Genomic DNA, 8,386 nt, shown 5'->3' with positions numbered 1-8,386 from the left:
TGGCCTGGGCATCGGCGCCTTCCTACCCCAGTGTCCTCGGGATGCGCTGTGGAAGTTGGGATGGGGCCTGAGAAAGTGACAAAAGGCGATGCTTCAATCCGAACGGGGATGTCCACGCGGGGCCTGAGCACGCCCGGCCCTATGGCTTCCTGAGGAAAGTCGCGCCTGAAGCAGAGTGCGAGGACCGGGCGGACTACCGGGGCGACAAAGGCCCCACATCCCTAGGAGTGCTCGCGGTGACCCGGTAGGTCTTCCCGGGCCACTCCAGCAGCCAGCAGCCAGGGAAACAGGCCCGGTGGCACTGTGCCCAGCTGTGAGGACCTAGCTGCCACCCGAGACATCCGAGCAAACCTCCAGGAGCGCCCTCCTGCAGGCCCAGGTCAGGTGGGAATCAAGGGGCGAGGCCCGCAAGGGTGTCCCTGTGCACCCGGAGCGCAGCGCCTCTGTCTGTCTGCAGGCGAAGCGGAGACAGAGCTGAGGATTCCCGGCAGCTGCTGTCAAGAGGTCAGGGAGTCTGCCTGTGCTGTGTTCTGCAGCGCCTTCCGCCCTGGAAAGCGGTGCTTCCTTGTTTGCACATTGCGTTCTCTTGTTTTCGTTTATCCAGCAGCCACAAGGTAGCTCTGAATAGGTGCGGTTACCCTGGATGGTGAGGCCCGGGTCACAGCGCCAGAGCCTGAGGACCTCGGCCAGCTGGTTAGTACTCGTGGGAGCAGCAGCTTTGGTGGGCCAAAAGCAAGGTCTGCAGGTCAAGCAACCATGCCAGGCCTGGTTTACAGCCCTGCGGCCAAGGGCACACCCGGAGATTAAGAGGAAATCCACTGCCTGGCAAGCGCAAGGTCCCAAGGTCCATCCCGTACCAATAAAAAATGGAAATCCAAAGTGCTGGGTTAACAGTCCCACCCAAACCCCTCATCCCCACCCTCCCCCCCTCAACCCACTGCTTTTAGATCTTATTGTGGACCAGCAAGAAAGCTCAGTGGTCTAAAGCGCCTGCTTAGGCAAGCGTGCAGGGACAACAGTTCAATCCCCGACACCGCATGCCAGCCCTGCCCTCAGGGTGGCTGAGTCTGCCACCAAAAAAAAAAAAAAAACAACAAAAACCATTATCCTATTGTAACACTGTTACTAACTGCCCAGGAAGGAGGGACTCCACCTACCCTAGTCCCAGAGGGATAACAGAATTCTGGGGTGAGGATGGGCCACCGGCTACAACTTTCTCTTCCCCCCCCCCCACTTCAGGCCACCTCAAGACCAGGGGGCCTCTTTCTCTTCTCTCCTAGTGGTCCACAAGCTCAGGTCCTATTTCCTGTCCCATGTCCCATGGAAATAGCTAAAATAGGCTCTGCCAAGGACTCCATATTGTTTTAAATGCAGTCATATCACAGGACTACATTCTTTACAATACATCGCTTGGAGGTTTTGTTATACGAACATCAGAGTGTAGTTACACAAACCACCATGGTCACAAGGGCACTAGACTATAATCTTTATGGCTCTTCATTTACTTGTTTTAATTTTTTTTTTATTTTTTTTTTGGGGGGGTGGCGCTGGCTGGCATGTGGTGCTGGGGGATTGAACCTTGGTCCGTGTGCTTTGCTAAGCTTGTTCTAAGTAGGAGATTTAGACCACTGAGCCATCTCACCAGACCAACTTGTTTTAATTTTTTGTGCTTTATTCTTATTTTAGATAGGATGACATTGTGTTGTCTAGGCTGCTGGACTCTTGGACTCAAATGATCTTCCTGCCTCAGCCTCGTGGGGAGCTGGACTATAGGCACACAGCACTGAGCCTGGCTTAGACAATATAATCTTTTTTTTTTTTTTTTCCTGTCTTTTTGAGACAGGGTCTCACTATGCAGTTCAGATTGCCCTTGAGCTCTTTGTAGCCCAGGCTGGTCTCAAACTCAGAGTGATCCTCCTGCCTCAACCTCCCAAGTGCTGGGATTACAGGCATGCACCACCATGCCCAGCTAATATAATCTTTTTTAAAACTGTATTTTGTGTGTGTATTTTAGGGAACAAGCTTTTTGTTGTTGTTGTTTTGGGTTTTTGTTTTGTTTTGTTTTGTTTTGTTTGTTTTTGTTTTTCAGGGAAGGATCTATAGGCTGTTCAGGGTCTCACTACTAGATGGGACTTGCAGTCCCATTTTACAGGTGTGCGCCACCAAGCCCAGTTTTATTCACTGTCTCAGTGTGCCCCAGGGGCAGGGCTGGCACAGCAGGCCTGGGGATTGAACCCCCTGGGCCCTGTGCCTGCTTGCAGGCATGTTAATCCACTGAGCTATTTTTCTTTTTTTTTTTTTTTTTTGTATTTTGTGCAGGGTCTCACTACGCAGCTTGAACTTGCAGTAATCCCCCTGTTTTCAGTCTTCACAGAACTGGGATTACAGGTTCGCACCACTACACCTGGACTCTGTTGCTGGCTCAGCGTGCCCTGGGGTGGGGCCCACGCAGCAAGTAGAGCCAGGGATCCAAACCTGACCCCTGTGCTTGCCCAAGCAGGCACTTAGTCCTCTGAGCTATCTCACTGGCCCTATCATTTTTAAAAAATGTATTTTTATTAGTCCATGTTTGCAGTAGATAATGATTGTGTTTTCATGGGGAGTTGGCATGTGTATATGATATCTTAATTCTTTTTATATCCCCTTCGCTATCTCTCCCCTCCTTTTCCCATTGCAAAAGATGTACCTCCCTGTTTTTGTGATCTCTTTTATTTAGGCGACAACCTTTTATGTGGCTGTGTCACATACAAGTCCATCACCCGTGCAGGCACCCTTCTGTGGCACACAGCTGTCTCTGACACGATGGGGCCAGATGGCCTGGATCCTTCAGATGCAGCCTAACTTCCAGGAGTGGCCAAGACTGCTCCTGGCTGCAGCGGGAGGCTTGTGCCCCTCAGAGGTCCCTTCTGCCCAAAAATGTATGGAGCAACAGCTTCATTTGTTACAGACCCAAAGGGAACCCAAACCCTTTGCAATAGGAACATCCTGTGTTGAGCAACCTGTGGTCTTAGGGGAATACAGGGTGAGGGAACCGAGACTGCATGACAGCTTGTTTTCCTTTCACTAAAATAAAACTATGTGGTTGGCACTCTAAACAAAAATCAGATCGGGCTTGCATCTTACACAACTTATATTCCTCTCCATGGGAGCTGTTTTTTCCCCCTTTTATCATTTGTTGCTTCTTTTTTTATCTTATGTTTTACAAAAAATCTTTTGAGATGGGATCTCACTACATAGTTCAGTCTGGCCTTGACGTCACTCTGCAGCCCAGGTTGGCCTCATACTCACCATAATCCTCCTGCCTTGGCCTCCCAAGAACTGGGGTTATAGGTGTGCACCACTATGTACTGCTCAGCAGTCATTTGACTCATTTTGTTTTAAACACTCAAAAACATATTAAGGGCTCTGTTTGGCCTGGGGGCTGCAGTTTGACAACCACTGATTTATGACACTTGTGGCATCTCAATTCTTCTTGTTCATTTATTTCTCAATAAATGGAAGCTCTGTGAAAATGGGCATCATATCCACCTTTTCACCACTGTCTTCTGCGGGGCGCATAGTAAGTGCTCAGTAAATAATCAGCGGGTAAGTGACTATGGAATGTTGCTCCACAGCAGGTCTAGAGCTGGTGCTCAGCTCTCACTGAGGTTGCGCTGCTGACCCCCAACTGACGAAAGCAGGAATGGATGGGCTGCAGCTGGCCCAGCCAGGAAGTCAACTCATCTGACCCCAGCACTCAGGACTTACGAGTGGGTGGGGCAGTGGCTCTTGGTGGCCTTCTGAGGCCTCACTGCTTTTGTTGTCCCCACAGCCTGTGGAAAGCCCTTTGCTGGCACTCTGCCCACAGCCTTTGCTCTTTACTTCCATCAGTTCCCGGTCGCCTCTCTTCCCAGTTCTCCTCGCCGCACTCCTGCCATTTGCATGGACTGAGAAAGTTTCTCTTCGCCTCTAGAAGGACATCCAAGCCTTTCAGGGGTGCAGAAGGGAGACTTCAGTGTCTGGGTGGTTGCTATACCCCAAGAAAGCCGGGAATGAGAAAAAGGGCGCGCCTGAATTGCCACGGGAATGGGCTTCCCTAGAGGTGTGAGCGTGTCCAGCAAGGCACCAGGGCTGTCAGGAAGGACACAGGCTGCAAGCAGTGACCTGTTTCCCTGTGAGTGCTGTGGCTCGGGACACCCTGAGCACCTCAGTCCACCCGGTCCTGGGCCAGGTGGGGGCCGTGCCCCGAGGTGAGGTGAGAGTCACTAGAACAGTAAATGCTAATTCACAGAAATTTGACACCAACGTGTACTCCATATGTGGGGATGTCTGAGGTTGTCCTTACCATACAGGATGTTTATTGAATGTGATTACGGACTATGTGCTTATTCATTTAATTCTCCTAACAGTGCATGCTGTAAGGTGGGCACCGTTATGTCACAAATGGGGAAACTGAAGCCCAGGGAAGTAACATTTTCATAGTTACACACAATATCCAGGGTTCAAATATAGCCTTGCTGATGCTAGCAGACACAACTTACTACTGTTCCCTTAGCCTACAATTGAGGCATTCTTTCTTTGATTTTGAGACAGGGTCCTACTATATATCTTAGGCTGGCCTCGAACTCACAATGATTCTCCTGCCACAGCCTCCAGAATATGCTACAATTACAGTGCAAGCTACAACACTGGACCAGACTGGGGTTAAAGCCACCCTAAGACACTGTAGTGGGGGAAAACGCCAGCCAAGTGGCCACCAAAGGCCCTTGGACCAGAGTCTTTTAGTTTTGTTTTGTTGGGCCAGGGAGATAGCTCAGTAGAATAAGCACCTGCCTGGTAAGTACAAGATCCTGAGTTCAATCCCCAGTACCACAAAAAAAGAAGAAGAAGAGGAAGAGGAAGAAGAAAAACAATTCTGTCTAATCAATCATTCACCAAACTCCTGACACCTGTTCCTAACACCACCAGCAGCCATATATCTCGTGGTTTGGATGGAGTTGTATATATCCATGGAGGCTTAAATTACTTGACCCAAGCCTAAGGCAGAGACCCTAACCCTAACCCCACTCCAAGCCCTAGTCCTAGCCTTGGCCCTAGCCCCACTCCGACCCTTAGCCTAGCCTAGCCCTAACTCTAACCTTACCCTAACCCAGTCCTAGCCCTAGCTGGAGCCTTACTGTAGCCCTAACCCTAGCCCAGCCCTACCCTTATCCTTACCCTAACTCTAACCCTACCTTAGCCCTTACCCTTATCCTTACCCTAACTCTAGCCCTAGCCTCACTGTTTTGGGTTTTTTTTTGGTGGAACCGGATATTGAACTCAGGCCCCTGCGCTTGCCAGGCAAGCACTTACTCCACTGAGCCATTTCCCTAGCCCTACTCTTAACTCTGCATACAGTACAGCCCAGCTGCAGGCAGGGCTTCCCAGGTAGGGCTTCCCATGTCTGACGTGTGGCTCTGAGGAATCAGGCCCCAACCCCCTGCCATTCAACAATTTGTGATCTCTCTAGGTCCCTGGTCTTTCACTTTGGGAATCCTACGAGTGGCATCACAAAACAACATCTCAGGGGGAAGAAGTGGTTTGTGCGAAAGATGGAAGGCGGTGCATTGACCAGAGCCCAAGGGTGCACCTCAGAGTCCGCAGGTTGTGTACTGCAACCCAGAACTCAAGGAAAACCACAGGCTTTCCTGGTTTGCACAAAAGCACCTGTGGGACTGTGTCTGACCATATCTTTCCCAAGGCTCATCAAGTCCCCATAGGTCACAGAGAAGCCTGAAACACACTTCCTGTGCTCCCAGTCCCTCTCATAAGGATTGGTCCACCTCTGTATGCAGACGCAGGCAGGATTCAGGCAGCCCAGCACCACCTGCATTCCCGGCTGGCCCCTCTGCCTGTCCTGCCTTCCGTGTTCCTGGGGGATAAGCCTATGCAGAGCCTGCTACCCACTGTGCTCGGGGAATTCCAGGATCCCTCCTAGCCAACTGCCAGGCTCCCAGGAGGAGGGAGGGTGGACAAGAAAGCCAGGCTCCAAGGTTCCACTCCCTTATGCTGTCTTCAGGCAGCCCAGAGAGGGCCGTGCCCGCAAAGGGCCCTTGTCACACAGGAGCTGCCCCAACCAATGTGCTGATGCCGAGCCTGGATTCTGACCAAGCCAACAGCAGCAGCTCTGGGAGCGAAGCCAGGTGGGGTGGGGCTGCTTTCTGTCCCCTGCAGGGGCATGGGCTCGCTCTGCACAGATGAGGAAACTCAAATGCATGCCAAACAAGGAAAGGAATGTGGGCCAGGTCACAGGGCTAGTAGGTTCCAGGGCTGGACTTTGAACACTTGGTGCCAGCTCAGGAGTTCAAAGCAGACCTGGGCTACACAGCAAGCTTAAGGCCAACATGAGCTGCTTAGAAACCCTCAGGAACCTAGAAAAGTTAGAAGTAAAAATGTGAGGTCAGCATGGGGTGGTCCATGAGAATTTTGTCTTGTGAAAGGGAATCAGCGCTGCAGGATGACAGATGAAGGGTCTCACAGCCTCCTCAGCCTCCAAGTCAGGTTCTGGGTAGCAGGCACCAAAAACAGCCCTCAGGTGCAGGGGATTCTCGGGCCTAGAAGACGCCCCACCCCTGCCCGGAGGTGGGAGGACAGCAGAGTCTATGGTTTGCCCTGGCGTTCAGGGGACCATTTCTCCCTGGAAACAGGATCCCCTCAGGGCTTTAGAATCTCAGTCTGTCTGTAACCTCAACACTCAGGAAGCTGAGGCAGGAGGATCACTGCAGCTCAAGGCCAGCTTGGGCTACATAGTCAGACCCTGTCCCCCCAAAATAAAGTAAAAAACCCTCAGTCTAGACAAAAGTTTGTGGGACAGCCAGATAGCTCAGCAGACTAAAGCACCTGCTTAGGTAAGCACAGGGACTGGGGTTCGATCTCCAGCATGCTGTGCCAACTCTACCCCTGGGGGTGTGCTGAGATGGCGACTTGGGCACGGTGGCGTGCATCTGTAATCCCATTGCTTGGGAGGCTGAAAACAGGAGGATCACTATGAGTCCAATCTGTGTAGTGAAACCCTGGAGACCCTGTACATTAAAAAAAAAAAAAGAGCTCATGTGTGCTGGGAGTGTATGCGGTTGTGGCACGTGTGTGCATTACACACTAGTGCATGCCACATACACATTTATATATATGTGGGTATGGCATGTATGTGTCCCAGTGTATGGTATTTAATGCATGCTTGCACATGTGTATGTTTTGTGTGTACATGTGTGCGATCATAGCGTGTATAGTAGGTATATGTATATGTGCATATATCTGTATTCATGTATGTGTGTACGTGTGCATGGGTGCATGGATGGTGTGTATGCTATGTGTGTGCATGTGGTGTGTATGTGTGTATAGTGTGTCTGTGTTTCCATGGTGTGTATATGTGTTGTGCAGTCTTCACCTGAGAGTTCACAGGAGGACAGCTGTCTGCACACACATCCCACCCTGAGAACGTAGTGGAGCAGGCCCCACTCCCTTGGTAGCTGGAAGCTGTAGATAGGAAGGAGAAGAGGGAAGGGAGGAACTCCTGTGACCTGGGCCCACAGTGGGCAGGAGGTTGAGAGGAGCTCAGGCCGGCTCCTGCATCCCAGGAGCCGGGGCCCCTGCTGCAGGAGATGGCCCTTATCAGCTGTGTCTCAGCTTCCTGTTTTCCAGGGGCTGGCCCTGGACAGGCGAGAGAGACATCTGCTTCTGTTTATTCTTCTTCCTCTTATCTTAATGGGTCCCCCATGGCCCTGGAATGCCTCGGGCTGGGCACAGGTAAATACTGGAGGGAGGAAGGAGACCTGTGCCTAGGACCTGTGATGGATGACTCACTGAACAGCCCAGAAGCACCCCTGGCCCTGAGGTCCAAGCAGAAAAGAGAAAAGAAAAAAGGGTCAAGGGCAAAAGACTCTCCTCAGAAGCCGGGCAGGAAACTAGCCCGTTGCTGGGGGCAACCTTGGCTGTTAGGAGAAACTACTGTAATTACTTTTAAATTGCAGGTCACACCTAGGCTAATAGGCACAAACTGGAAATTCCTGCTGGGAGGAGGAAGTCACCCATTGGAGATAATGGTCACTCACCCTTGAACCTGGGCCAGTTTCTGGCTGTGAGAGCGTGGCTGCAGGGGCCCCTGCTGGCGAGCGCCCTCGGTGCAGTCGCAAGGGGACCTTGTCGCTGGGCAGTCGCAGCTTCCCTTCTAGCAACAAAGGCAACTGGGGACAGGAGCGTGACCAGCGCAGCGCTCCCCCTAACAAGCCTAGCTCTCCAGAGCTGAGCCCCTTGACCCCCAACGCTGGGAGCCCGCACACCCTCTGCAGCCGGGAGCAGCTCAAGGGCTGTAAAGCTGTTGCTGAGTCAACTCCTGCTCCCCATTCCCTGATAAGCTTTGTGGTTCTTA

Source organism: Octodon degus, unplaced genomic scaffold, assembly GCF_000260255.1.
Source record: "Octodon degus isolate 3935 unplaced genomic scaffold, OctDeg1.0 scaffold00027, whole genome shotgun sequence".
Lineage (NCBI taxonomy): Eukaryota > Metazoa > Chordata > Mammalia > Rodentia > Octodontidae > Octodon > Octodon degus.
The sequence above is the reverse complement of the archived record's forward strand: the minus strand, read 5'-3'. Positions refer to the sequence as shown.